This window comes from Lygodium microphyllum, chromosome 20 (genome assembly GCF_053477565.2).
Source record: "Lygodium microphyllum isolate KBCC chromosome 20, Lygodium_microphyllum_v1.1.10, whole genome shotgun sequence".
Taxonomy (NCBI): Eukaryota; Viridiplantae; Streptophyta; class Polypodiopsida; order Schizaeales; family Lygodiaceae; genus Lygodium; species Lygodium microphyllum.
The window spans coordinates 60,075,262-60,090,988 of NC_141154.1; positions in this window are offsets into that span (position 1 = coordinate 60,075,262).

Below are 15,727 nucleotides of genomic sequence, written 5' to 3' on the forward strand. Positions count from 1 at the left end.
TAGTCGCACATGCGTGAGCACATAACCATTGTGCAAACAGGTAAACACACCAGTTAGGAAGAGCAAAGTAACAAATGGGTACAAGGAAGCTCATAAAAACCCAACAACATAGGTGGACCACACCTATCATGACCCATTCAACATCGGCCATTGCCCCTTCCTCCCCCATCAAGCTAACTCCAAGTCTCTTAGTTCCTTTTACCCCCCCACCCACACGTCTACCACACCATACCATTTGCCCCTACCATCTTCCTCATTGGCTATCTTAGAGCCTTTCACAAGTAGCAGCACCATCCATTAATGAAGGCCTACATGACCATGATCTAGACTTTATGAGGTCATCCATAGAGATTGATGTAGCATTCCTTCCATTCTTGTTGATCTCCTACCACAAGAAGAGGAAGAAAACCCAAATGAGATATTACAAAATACCAGGAGAAGCAATAAATTAGCCTTGCTGTGCAGGCTTGATTTCATTGACAAGGTAAATGAGGAGAGTAGATTTAGGAAGCCACTCACATTACATATTGTATAGCTACTCATACAAACAATTGAATACATTACTACAAAGTGGTTGGATCCTTTAAATGTGGAAGCCTATCAAAACTCATGTAGAGTTTAAGGAAACAGAGGGAGATTCTGGAAACAAAGCATAGGAAAGTAGTGCCAAGACTACCAAAATTGCATTACCTTATTTTAGAAGGCAACAAGATGGCATGACAAACCTTTATTTACTCTCAAAAGGAAGAACAAGTTGTTGAGACCTAAAACGGGCCCGACACGAGCTCTAAGGCACTAGTTGGGCCTCTACTACTCACCTAAAAGCATGCCACATGCCCTCGCAATGGCTGGAAGCATCTAAGAACTTTGAGTTTGTACAATTTTGTAGTCCTATGAATAATTCTTTCCCCACTCCTGAAAGGGAGTTCCTAAATATGTTGGTGTTATACACCATGTAGCACATGTACAAAGGGAGCACCCCTTGGTGGCTGATCACACCGCGGCTTGCGGCTCTCCTATATCTCGAGGATTGATCGCAAGATGTGCCGTGAACATAAAACACATTCAAAACAAATTCCTCTCTTTCAATTAAATGATCCATGAGATAATAGATAAACCTCACCAAATAACTCCCAAGGAATTGAATATCTAGCCCTACGGCTTGGGATACCTCACACTCTCAACATCAGGTCATCACTCATACAAATAGGTGCTATGCATCTTAGGATATGATATTATGTGGTGTATCAATGCTAGTGTGAATATGAACATCATGCCATAAGCAGATTTATCTATTGAAAATTAGCAACGTGAAAGTGCGAAGACAATTCTTTTCATGATTTCCTTCTACTACGATAGTGTTTTGTTGCTTAGGGCTAGCATCGAGCTTCCTCGTGCTACTAGTCCCTTTTTAATTTTAAACAACTGTGAACTCTATATGATATGCATCATGAAGCATCATAATTTAACATACTTTATCCACTCAACAATCCCCTACTCCCTACCATTTAAAATTTTGCATGCGTTGATATGTGTAAGGCATGTTTTTTAATGCATTTTTCTTTATTGAAAGCGATAAAAACTCACTCTAACAAAGAGATAGGACTGAATTGAGGCTAAACCTCTTGCTTTAGCTCTATCATATGTGCAGAAACATATATCTTATTTTTACTTATTTTTATGACGTGAAAAACTTAATTTTTCTTGATTTTTCCTATTTATTTATGGAAAATACTAACAATTACTGATTTTCTAGTTTAGGCTAATTACTCTTATGAAAAAGAATTTTCTTAGCATGTTTCATCCCATGGGAATGATAAATGCACACCAAAACCCCAAAAATCACATATTTATCCTCAAGTCGCATAGTCTCGGGTTTTATGTGTTTAGCATAGAATTACTATACGAAAGACTTTTTATGATTCCTTCAACATGACTAATCAATCAGAGTATGGGCAATCAAATACAATCATTGCTGACCATTTCAAACAACAATTGATCATAAAACTATAAAATCTACTTATTTCTCATAAAATCGCTCATTATGATGCACATTTTTCGAGCTTGGAGGCTTGCTAGTGCTCTTTCATGGCCATTGACAATTTATCCAACCTCAATTCATGTCTCTTTCCACACTCGCATTATTGCACGATCAAAAACATCTATCTCAGCCCATCCCCCTCTCTTTTACATTGATCCATGAGAACAAACCACAAGAGAGAGGAGAGAGGAGAGAGGAGAGAGGAGAGGAAGAATAAAATCAGATCTTGCTATAGAAAGCATCAAATTTGATCATTTCTGAAGCGATGGAGAGTGAGAAATTGATGGAGCTTGTTGCCTTGATGATTCCCAGGATGGTGCACAATAGGAAAATAGCATTTTTTACATCAACAAATGGGTGCCTTAAAAAATGCCCCCCTCCCCATGTTTTGAGAAATGCGACTTTTCATATCATGAGGCTTTACACAAGCTTAAAATTTAACCCCTAAAACAACTGGTTCAACTTGGAGGTTTCACACTCTAACCAAGTGGTTTTTCTACTTTCGAAGGGGCAAACGAGCTGGGATTCAAGATTCATATAGATAGTTGGCTTCATGATTTTGAAAACTATAACCATGGCCAACGTCACGTACTTTCTAGCTTTTGGATCATATAGCTGCTTCATAATGCAAAACCTTACAGGGATTAAATGGGGGTCAAATGGACTCCCGCGTTGAACCGAGACTTGCGTTGTGGGTTCTTGACTCCATCTAGGAAAACTCTAGCTCATCGATCCACAACCATTTCATTTTGCATGAATATTTGATCTTTTATGGCCTCTCGGGCTCTTTTTTACTTCAAAAATAGCCTTTAAAATCCACTCTCATTGGTGACCACATGAGATAGGGCAACTCAGACTATCGTATCCCAGGAACTGATATGCACAAACAACAACTAGAAAAAACATCAAGCTACCACCAAAAATATACTCATCAAAGCATAAGTACAACTCTCATCCTACCCCTTGACAAAATCAAGGCATAAAGATCCTCAAGGGCTAGGCCCAACATAATCTTATAGAAATCAGAGCGAGTTGCTAACCAACTGCTCCAACATGGACTGGCTAAAAGAACCATCAAAGAGGTCATCCTAGTGGTGGCCTGAACTACCTACTCAACTTAGGACAACTGAACCAGGATTTCCTACTAGATGAGGACTCCTATAGCCTAGTCATCATATATTTTCTTTTAACACACTTTCTTTCAAAATTTCCATGCTCGGGTGTGTAAAAAGGAGGGAGCTCAGGGTAGAGGCCCAAGGAGGGAGACATGGCATTGGCCTCAGGTCTTGACTTGGCACCCAAGAACCTACCAAACTCTCGCGAGGCCACATGTAATAAATATGATAGACTCTTGGTCTGGCCATCATGCAAGGACAAGGGAGCCTTTTGAATGTGTAAAATTGGGTGGCATGAATCATCACTTGTCTACACGTAATGTAGATTTTGTAAATCTTACATCTCTCTAAACCATTCAAGATGACTGTTCATATAATTAGATACACTTGAATTGATATGCCATACATCATTATGTATCCTCTTTCTTGTAATAACATTCATTATATGCTGCATAACAAACATATGCTCATTTTTATCTTCATTATATCGTGAAGACGATGCATAGTCTCCTTGCACTTCCACAATTTACCATTGTGCATATTATCCTTCTTACCATAAAAATGGGCTACAATATGATATGTTTTGCCACAATAATGGCAAAAAATACCAAAAATTTACAAGAACCTTTGTTTTGCTATCCACCTCTTTCTCTAGAGCTCCCCATGCCTCTAAAGTTTCCACAACCTTCTAAAACTTGCATTTCACCAAATTGTTGATATAACTTGTTTTGCTAGTTATCACTAGCATGTCCCATACCACGGCCTCTAGAAGAGGATCTACCACATTTCCTTTTTGAACTTGAGTAAAATGCTTGGACCTGTTTACCACTTCTTTCAAATGAGTCACCCTACATATTGATCTCTTTGCGGTGATCATGAGAGAGACCAACTCATCAAAATTAGGAAATGACTTTTGTACATATACAAAAGTAACAAATGATTTTTGAGCCTTCTAACTATTAAGACCAGCTAAAGTAGATAAAACCAAATAATCAACATTAGGCATTTCATCAATTGTTGCCAAAGCATCCATAACGCTCCTCACCTTCAAAACATTCTCATTGACAGTCAATTTTTTTCTTCAAAGTTTTCAATTCTTGCTTGAGTTGAATCTTCTGTGCCTTTGTATTTACCAAAAATATATTCTCAAAAAATATCCAAGCTGCATGTGAATTTTTTGCATTATTGATATGCCCTAGCATAGTATTATCAATGACTGTAGATACCCAATATATTACCTTTTTGTCATTTTCATTATGTTATTTTCGCACCTTTAGTTCATTTGCAACACAAGGTTACTCAGCTCTGTCTCATTTTCTTCATGTGAAATGAACTCATAAAGGCCTTTTCCAATGAGAAAGTTGGTTACACAAAACCTCCATTATGGATCGTTATTCTTGTCTAGCTTCTCAATGATGGGTTTTTCACTGTTCTATGCCATTAACACAAAAATGATACCAAACAGCAAGCAAGTCTTTTGCAACCTTTCACAATAAGTGCACAACAATACACCAAACAACATTTTTCATTGATTGCTCGACAGTACATGTAATCTATAATATATCTATAGATAAAGCTTATGTTTTATTCCTGGTAAATACCTCAAAACTTACAAATTTGAAATATATAATATGTGTACTCACTTTTGGCTAACATAACCGAAGTTACAATATACCCTGAAACTACTATCCACAACCTTGTAGATCTAAAATGGGATTTGAAATGGCCTTAGACGGCCAAAATGGCAATGGCTAAGCCCTTCATATCTATAGAATATGAAATGCTCTACTTCGCACACCAAATCTCACAACAATGTGAGATTTTCACTTTGCCTTGCTTCTGACGCCTCCACAAGCACTATTTAAGAGAAAGAGTGAAATAATGGAAGAGCTTCTTACCTGTTACTTGCTTATCCCAATTCTTCATTCTTCTTCTTCTTCTTTACTTTAGCCTTCAAAACTAGCCTTTTGATGGCACCACTTTGATACCATGTCAAAAATCACATGGTGGGGAGATGTGCTTGAGTTATTGTGCTAACACACACATAAACACAAGAGGAAGCTCACTCAAAAACATAAGAAGAGAGATGGAGGCCAAAATGTTTTCTTGCTAGTTTTTTTCTTCCTTTTTCACACACAATACAATGTACACAAAGTATAGATAAGATACAACATAAATAAAAACAGCCTACTAAGTCAATCAATGCATAACTGACTATACTAATCGGCTTGTTGGCACTATAACTATGCTAGCTATAGGTAGGTATAACAAACTAAATATAATAAGTGATAAGCTAATGGCCATGTGAGGATTATAATGACCACCAATGTGCTAAGTACAGGCGCATGGACCCATCTAGCTAGGTGGTCCATCATCAATGTCTGCACTTGTTGAGCTTGCGATATCAACATACTGATGGTGGGTAATGCTAACAAATTTGTGCTTGCTCTAGCCATGTCAAAGACCTTTCTAAGAGCTTCTCATGTTTTTTATTGTGAATTCTAATGTCACCATGAATATATGCATGAGTGAGTGATAACAATGTGTCCTCTGGTTTCTTTTAGTGCTTAGTCTCCAATTGATCTTCTTGTTATGTTGGCTTACCTACCCTCTCCATGAGAGATTGCTTAGGATTCAAATGTGTTGGGGGTTTTGATTAAGAAGAATATATATTATGAATCATTGTACCCTTTGTTACAGAGCTTGTATCCATCGCTGATGTGGAAAATATAGAGAATTGTTTCATAGAGGTGAAGTGACAAGTTTGGTGGCAACCAAGGGCTATGACTAGATGGGTTCCACTTTAAAATTGGAAGTAGTAACTTTTGATTTAGTGGATTGGTCAATCTTTGCAATTGAACATGACTATGCATGGGATCCTCAAACTAGTTGGAAATAGTCTTAAACTTGGAACTTCAAGTTGAATTTTTAATAATACTCTTAGAGGAAGATTGTCAATCATTTGATGTTTTCTTAGATATCCCTTGTTAGACTTCAAGCTCATCTTATTGTATTTGGTATGACTATACCCAACACTTGAGTTGTCCAGCTGTACTAAATGATGCGGACATTAAATAAGTCAGTGCTTAAGACTTAGTTGTTTTGGTGTGAATGGTCCTTGAGACCTTAGGTTGTAAACAATCATTTCAGTTATGTGTTAATGATAATGGAAGACATGAGTGAGAGCTCTCAGCTTCTCACTGTGTTAGCTGCAACCCTTCTTTGAATTTAAAACGTGGTATTAGATCACCCATGATTGGGCTCTATGGAGTGCATGCAGGAAGAAGACCTGAAGAATGAAGTGCCATTGTTTGTAGAGTGAAAGGGCTGACTGTCATTGTCTATGATACAAGCTATGCATTGTGGTATCCTACTTGCCATTGGTCAAGAAGCATTGTGACTTTGCTAGAGCCTTTGGGAGGCCTTATTGAGCATCATAAAGTGTACATTTGCCATCATCAAGACCACGACCAACTGCTGTAAACAAATTCAGCAAACAACGTGTTTGCGCCTGCTAATCAGGCTGAAGGCATTGGTTGCATACTGAGGCACAAAGCATCATATGAGTTATATTGAGCATGCATCTACTCCTTAGAAGGTAGTTAATGGTCTTTGGATGCTACAACTTGTGGACAAGCTTATCTATGAGCTGTGACAGTTGAATGCAGATCTGAAAATAGTCCAAGCATGTTGTGAACACTGACAAGGCAGTACATACATGACTCTTGTTGATGCACCAAAGCTATATGACATGTACTTTGGCTACAACTGAAGCTTGGCCATACACTAGAAGCCATATGTATTGGTTTGAATGTCTTGGAGCTGAAGATTACTGATCAAATGCACTCAGATCTGAAGCATTTTACTTGGTTGAAAACTGTCAAATTTGTGTGCTGCATGTATCTTTTGACTCTTGAAGAGAATTAGATGACTTTGGTTAGCTCCAGGTACTTGATGACTTGAGTTTTGTCTGTCAAAGATTGAGAAATGAGAAGGGAGTCAATGCAAATGTCTGGAGCTGAAGCAAATGGTTTGACATGGTCTTGAATATCAATGAACAGTAAATGTTTTATATGCCATTGCATCTCGAAACACAAGACACTCTTGGATGTTGTCAGGTTCATGTATTGACTTCCATGTATGGTGGCATATGCATGTGACAGTGTGAGGAGTTTTGTGGACTCTGAAATGCATTGTGATTGGTTGGTCTTGGCTGACTAAAATATGGAGGTAGAATATTCTGCACTTGTACTTCCAGTACATGATGTACTCAGTGTTAGACTAACATGCCTAGAACTCCATATGTAGAGATAGATCTTTGAACTACTGTAAGTGTTCTTGGGGCACGTACCCTCTGTTGAGCTCAAAGAGAAGCTGTTGTTCACTATTATTTTTCAACCTACAGACTACTTGTCTGTACATGAATAGGTTGCCCAAATACATGCTGGTTTTGCATTGAATGCAGTCCATACATGCATGCTGCAATACCTAGGTGATTGCCAAGTTTCAGGAGGTGTATGTACCATTTTTTTTAGGTTGAAATACTGATTGTCTGAGCACACAGAGTGCTGAAAACTATCATAAATAGTTGTAAACTAAAATTGAATTGTCAGGAAGATTTTGGCTTCTTGCAGGTAGTCAGGCAAAGCATGCGACATAGAAAATGCTGACAAGACAGACAATATTACCCAGATTGTGGGGGAGAAATTGGGCAGCCATAATTATGTCATATGGAAGTTCTACATGGAGAAATTATTAATCGAGAAAGGATATTGGGAGTTGGTGACTGGAGTAGAAGCCGAACCTGAGCTCCCAGAGAGACCTATAGCTGACCAAAGACGACTACACCAAGCTTGGACAGAAAGAGCTCGTAGGGTGCTGCACTGTCTATCTCTATGTATATCAGATGCCATGGTAATGCAGATAATGAACTGCATCTCTCCTAAGGATGCTTGGGACATCCTGATCAAGTACTATGGCACGACCACAAGTGCCAGAAAGATCCAGTTAAAGCAGAAATTTAACAACATGGAGAGAAAGAGCAGATCTATATATGATTATGTCACAGAGATCAAGACCATTGCAGATCAGCTAGCATCAGTTGGATCACAGGTTGAAGATGAAGACATGGTTGTTGTGACTTTGAATGGCTTTGGGCCTGAGTATAAGTCTTTTGATACTTTTGTGTGTTTGGGGGAATCTTCTTCTTCTGCTTCTTAGCCCCTCCTTGGCTAGACTATGCCTTGTGCTCTCCTTCCTTGCTCACCATTCTCTCACTCGACTATTCATGCTCATGGAATGGTGACTTGTCGGGTGTCTCTCCAACTTTTTCTTTGCCTTGCACCTCCCCTATTGCCTCCTAGATTATGGTCATCAATACCCCACCAAATCCTATAGTTGAGGCCTTGCACCTCTCCTATTGCCTCCTAGATTATGGTCATTAATACCCCACCAAATCCTATAGTTGAGGCCTTGGAGGATGACTTTTTTCTTGCCTTAAAGGCCTAGGACTCTCCACTTGCTGATCTTCCACATGTGGCCAATGCTTTTGTTGAGGTTTTGATCATTTTTTGCACGAAGCCATTTAGGTTCACTTTGTTTAGGGATTTAGCTGCAATGCTTTCTAGCATTCGTACGTTGATTTGACTCATTAGTGTGTTGTACCTATGACTGGAGAACAAGGCATGCATCATCTTTGCGTGCAACTAGACTTTTGATCTGGGATGTCGGCAAGGTTGATGCCATCATTGGTGTGGACCAAAATCTTGTCCATTCCTTGCATGTTATACACAACCCTTTTGGGCCATCTCTTGACTTTGTTGGCTAGGCCCAATGCTCTCTCCACCAACTCAGGGCTCAACTCAACCTCCACCTGGCAGGTTTCCTCTTCTTGCCACACAATTAGGTGCCGCGATTCTTGTAAAAGGTTCAAAGGAATTTCACACACTTTTTGTAGTCCATTGCTTGCCCTACTTTCTCCACATACTTCTCTAGATTGCATTGTTTCACAATTTGTTTCATGGCCTGTTCTTCCATGGCTACATCTTCCAAGTTTAGTATGTGCCTGAAACTGAACTAGATGAAGGTCCTTGTCTCTACTAACAGCCTTGTTCCTCCTCCAAGAACAGAAGTTTGCTACTTTTCTCCTGGAATGCCACTATGGGTCCCTATCACATAGTCCCACAACTCACCATTATTTTTCTTAAGATAATTCATTGCAAGGAGATGAGTAGAGAATGATTGTACACTTATAGAAACATGAAATGCTTAAGTATAGAAATATAATTTTTCTTCAAGTAATCCACACAATCCCATAAAAAATTTCTTAAAGTATGTTTTTTTTCAATTTTCCTTAAATTATGTTTTTCCACCTTACCCCCTCCCCCTTGGAAATGAGAATAATCCTTCCTAGGATTAGAGGGTGAAGGGTTAAGGGCACTCAATGCACATTCATGGTGCTTCATTTCTGCATAAGACAAGTGTAGAATTGTGGGTTGTATTCCAAGTAGGCATGGTAGTCCATGTCAAAAGTTTGAATACCGAAGCGTGTTATGTATGTCAGGACATCCATTAGAAAGTCACCAGAGGCGATTCAACTAGCAATATGTAGTTTCTCCTCAGTCAAGAGACATGGTCTAGGTAGGGATGGGTGAGTTTGTGGTCATCTAAAGTCTGCGACTGGGAGTGTGATGGCTAAGAATTTGAATGAGGTAGGAGCCGTGTAAGTTGGATCATACTCTAAGGTTTTGATTGCACATCTTTTCTTGGCATTGGCCATGATGTGGTAGCCCTCTTATTCCTATTGGAGTCGGAGAGCATACCAATTACGCAAGAATGTAGACTCAATGTTGGTTAGGGCTTTTAATGCTTCAATTTCTTGGGTCGTGCCAAAGATCATGCATGTTTCATAAGATATGATGAGTCATCATTTGCACACTCGTTTCACAAGAGATTTTGATATCAATTAACTCTTCAGCTACCATGGGAGCCTTAACGAATACAAATTCAGACTCCTCCTAGGAGTAAGGTAGCGTATGCACTTCAATTGTGCTAAAGGCTCGTCTAAAAGACCCGAGTCTAATAGGTCATAGCTATCAACAAGCATGGCGAATGTAGCATCTAAGCATCGAATGCAAGTGACCAAGTTGTCCCCTGTATTTTTAGCTAAGTTCGAGGCCAAGGGAAGGATAGATTGCCTCTCGTAAGAGAGTTTACGGCCTGCATGAGGTTGGGGTTTGACTGGACTAGATAGCTCAATAGCAACTACTGATGTGTGTGGCTTTTGTGGATCCAAAGGGGTTGGTTTAGATTTTTGTGCAATGGGCATGGTTTGTGATTTTGTAGTTGTGATGCTAGATGCTCGTGAGGCTCTTGTCACGTTAGCAGTGCTAGGTTGAGGTGATTTGGAGGCAACAAGTTGTGTGTTCGATTGATAGACTTGTTGAAGCTTTGCAGGCATAGTGGGTTTGGGATCTATGGGCTTCATAGCTTGAGTCTTTTGTGACTTCAACTCCTTAACTATTGTGTTATCCTATTTAGACAAGTTCGAGGGTTGCGCTTGAGTAGTGCCCTTGGCAGTCTTGGCTTTAGGCACCCATATCTAGGTATTGCCCTCAAATAGTAGCCTTGTGCTTGCAATAGGGTTTTAGGAACCCATCGCAGCTTGATTGTGTGTTGATGCCTATAGTGCCTTTTTTGCCTCCTAGGTCTTGAGGATGAGTGTTTAGCATTGCGAGATCGTGTCTACTTATTTCTAGGTGGCAGTCCTTGTTACTTAGGTACCAATTTGAATTTGGACTCATTGGCTTTGATTGCACTCTTGGTTGCATGCTGGCATTGAGGCTTGGTGGGTTGTGACAAGTCATGACCCCCTCCTTAGACTTGGTTGTAGGTTTCTCTATCGGTGGCTTTGTAAGCTTTGGTATGCCTGTGCTACCCTTGCTAAAGGCTATCACTATGTGTACATTGCTGATGGCAAGGTGAATGCCTTATGACTTGTAATCGACATTGGAACGTGTTTTCTTCTTAAATGCACATCGTCCTAACAACGTTTCCTAACCAGCATCCTTTGTGTTTGGCAACACATGAAAGACCATGGGTATGCTCTCAGACTCGATAGAGACTATGGCTTTGCAGTTTCCCAAAATCATGTATGATCGACCCCCAAATGGGCTGAGTTTGGAAAAAAGGTAGCATGACTGAAGAAAGAAGAGGAGAAAAGGCCAAAAGTGTAAGGGCAACCTTAAAAGTTCGAGGAAAATGCAAAAGGGGAAAGGTGCATTTTAAAATACAAAGGCGCACCCTGAAACCTTGTAAAAGAGTGCCAGGCGGTGGAAAATCCGCAAAGCTAAAATAGCAGACAAGGATAAAGGCCAAGGCAAAGAGAAACAAAAGAAAAAGGCTCACAAGGAAAAGTGCAAGTCAAAACTTCCGTAAAAAAGCGCAAGCACATCATGGTTTAATTCAAAGAGCACCGTGCAATTTGTAAATGTAGACGGGCGGTGGAAAGGAAGCTAGGAAGAAAGAAGAACAATGGGAAAAGGGCCTAGGCTACGGCCGACCATGTAAAAAAGGAAAAAGAGGATGACCACCCAAAAGGGATTTAGGGTTTTGTATATAAAGTTGAAAAGTGAATGAGAAGCTCATTCTTGTGTGTGGCCAAAAGTAGCTCTCTTCTTCTTCTTCTTCTTCTTCTTGCTTGCTTGCTTGAGCTTGTGCTTGAGAGAGGGAGTGTGAGAGTGTGAGGGAGTGAGTGTGTGAGGGACCGTGGGGTGGAGAAGCTCTCCATCTTCTCCTCTCTTCTTCTCTTCTCTTCTCTTCTTTTCTCTTCTCTTCTCTTGCTTGTGGTGATGGAGCTTGGAGCGTGGAGCTTGAGGATGGAGCTTGCTTGAAGCTTGCACTTGGATCATGGAGCTACCGGAGTGCATGGGAGAGGAGGTAACTCGAATAGCATGGAGGTAAGGTCACTACACCCGTAGATATGGATGGCGCATCGGCTATGTGAGAGGTAGCCATTAGTGCTCGGCTTGGAATGCTTGAAGAAATAAGTGGTCCGTGGGTCTTGGCAATTGAGTGAAAGCTCCCACATTTTGATTCCGTTGCCAAGACCAACGGATTCAAGCCTTGAGTGCTTGCGCACTTCGAATTGAGCATCGAAGTAAGGGTATTCCCCAAACCGGTGCTTGAGATAGGTAGGAAGTGAGGGGGTTGAAGATGGTATTTGATCTCCTTGGCAAGTAGGTTTTTTGCTTTTTTGAGATTTATGTTATGAGATGGAGTAGTCTAGGTATTTACTTTGTGATTTGGATGCATTAGAGTAGGCGAAAACAAAGAAAAACAAAGAAAATAAGCATTAGGGTTTACTATTGCAAAATAAGGCAAAAACAGGGCAAAAATTGTGCAAAAAATGGTAAAAAGCTCGCTTGTGATGCCTAAGATCGGCAAGTGAGTGATTGGGGGCATCAATACCATACCTGAGAAGGGGTATAAGGGCCAAGAGTGGCAAGAAAGGCCACATTGTGCATTGCAGGGTTTCAGGAGAGCAGGAGAGAAGAGGAAATCTTGGTGAGTGGATCCGCTTCGATCTTGGCATCAGAGAGATATTTGCCCAGTCCAGGTAATTCTACACCTTCCTCTACATGAGTAGGATGGATTTGGAGCTGCTTGACTAGGGGGAAGGTCTCCAACACCCGGCACGGTGAATTTTGTGAGGTTCGGTAAAAAAACACGCCGCGCCCGGTGTGTTCGAGTGATGGCCATTCAGGGCCGAGGCTTAGAATCGGCCCTTGGACTTTGCTCGGCCACTCAGACTCGACCCACTCGGCCCTCCTGACCACTCGAACACCCATGCTTGGCCCGTCCAAGTCGAGCACTCGGACTACCTTGGAATTCGGCCTCGGCCCACTTGGATCACCTGACTCAGCCTCGGCCTACTTGGCCCTCGGACATCCGAGTTCGGACTAGCCAAATTTGGCATTCGGACAGTTACACACGATCCCTTCTACTCGGCCCTCGGACGGGCCGAATCGAGCACTCGGACCCTGCAATTCGGACTAGCTGGGGCGAGTAAAAAATTTTGATCAAATTCTCAGACAATTGACCTGACCCAGTTATAACTCAGCGATGTAAACTGTCGAAGGCCCTTAGGACGCTCAGAACTTGATTCTGGCACACGGAATAGGCAAAATCGTAGGGCGCCGCCGCTTAGCAGTAAGAAGACAGTTGCAAGACTAGGGACTTAGACACAAACTGCTGAGTGGTAAAGCCTGATTGGACCCAAAAAATGAATGACGCAACAAATTAGAAAAACTCTAAACCCCAAAATTGACCCCAGAGGCTACATAGAGCTAAAGGCACATCGCAGATCCATCATTGGGCTGAAACTTAGAGCAAGGAGTTCAAGATTTGGCTGAACGGTCTTTCAAGCCGCACATGGTGTCTACTGTAATGGCCCTACAGGCCGGGGAGGGGACTGCCCCTTGGACCCTCGCAGAGGGGGCTCTGCCCCCTTTGCACTTTCCCCAAGTAGGGTGGAGAGAAAACGTGCACCGTGACAGGCCCTCCAACTTAGACCCTCGGGTAGTAAAGGCTCTACACAAGCATGGATTCTCACTTGCAAAGGAGCAACCAAAAGCTTGTACCTGAATAGAGACACACAGAGACCCTAGAACCTCAACGGGCCAATCTAGCCATCAAGGACAAAAAGGCCACACTACAAGAATGCATGTACATTGTGTTCAAACTGCGTCTAGTCAAAGCAGAATGCAACTTCATCAAGCTATCAATATGAGGATGATTAGACATGACAGTCCTGATGATAGATGTACTTTGAGCATCGCTGCACAGACAATCCAAGATCTCAGTAGAGAATCCACGTCTGACTGTACAGTTAGGGACTCAAAGGTGTGCATTAGAAGGCTTGAAGCTGTAAACCAAGACCCGAAAGATGAAGACATAGTGCCACCTACTTATCTTAGGGTCAAACTCACCGCAAAAAGAGAATATAGTGTTGATGCTCTCATTGATGAAGGAGCAGATTTCAATATCTTAACTTATGAAGCATGGACTCTACTAGGTCAACCAGAGCTCAAACCGACTGATGCAACTCTTAATCCTTACGGGGAACACCCATGAGCACTTCTAGAAAAGTGCAGAATCCTTGTAACTATTGAAACAGAAAGCTTGCCAGTCCTGTTCTATGTTCAGCCAAATAGCGAGAATTGTGGAAAGGAAATCCTCCTAGTAAGGGCCTTCAAAAAGGCAACGAAGTATGAAGCCGACTATGTCGCACAGAGGATACACCTAACACTACCACGTGTGAGAATAATCACAACTTTTAGTAAGGGTGACCTCACCAAACCTTGAGGGAAGGGTAAGGAGAATTCTGACATACCAAGCAAGCCTAGTAATGAGAGCAAGGAGTTGTTGAAAGAGTTGATACAAGCGTAGGATGAACGGAGAGAACCAGTGAGTGAGGCCATGCTTGAAACAAAAAGGTTAGAAGACAAGGCCAAGGACAGGGTTTGGACTTACAAATATCGTAGAAGACCATGAAAGAAGCCCAAGTCTTATAGATGAAGGCATCAATGGAGAGCTAGCACAATGCCACGATGGATATCCAAGGCATTGCTTCGTGCTCAAGGGTATTATGCAGGCAACCGATGGATTTGGGTACCAAAACCCCCTGCTAAACCACCTCGGTCAGAAGCCCAAACTATGTAAACAACAACGAGGCATGGGAGGAAACCTAAATGAAAATACGAGTCTCTAACCAAAAATGTTGGAGTGATTGAGCCCCTCACGATTGAAATTAGGTAACCGAACATGACCTATCAAAAACTAGATCCTCAGCCTAGCGTGCTTAGCAAGCAAATATCAGAGGTATCTGTCGAGTGTGCACAAGGTCCACTAGTGCCTAAGGAACCTTGGACTTCCCAAGAGGATAATGAGCACCACAGGCACAACATCACTCATGATAAGGCTGATTGCTTAGCAAAGCTAATGACGGAATCCTCCAACAATCACGAGCAAACCATTCAACCACTGCCAGGTCCACCTAAGAGTCCTAGGTCTCCTACGTCCTCTCTTCCCAAACATCCAAGAGGGGAAACATGACACTAGCTGTAGCTCTCGGCCCAAGGATATGCCCATGCAACCCAATGTGACTAGAACAACTCAGGATCCATCTACACAGGTGAATGCTCAGAGAACAGCAAAAGACACGACCATGTCCGATCGCCCTAGGGACTCGACATTGCGGTCCACCAAGAGTAACCATCCTACTGGACTAAACACCACTGCTTCCAATCAGGGATCTCAACAGTCTCACAGCCCTCGGTCGTGACTACACCCCTTGCAGAACGTGTCCCTAGCAATTCATATGTGGAGGAGGTGCCACAACCAGTATCCTTGACAACTCCAACCCGTCCAAAGCACCTGAAGCCTAGGATTGAGGAGAAACCTCTCAAAGATGTGGCCAAGGAGATGACGCATTAAACCACTCAACCTAGCAAGGCTATTCAGTGGGCCACGGCTATGTTCCATGAGGACACACTAGAGAAAGGAAATGCTA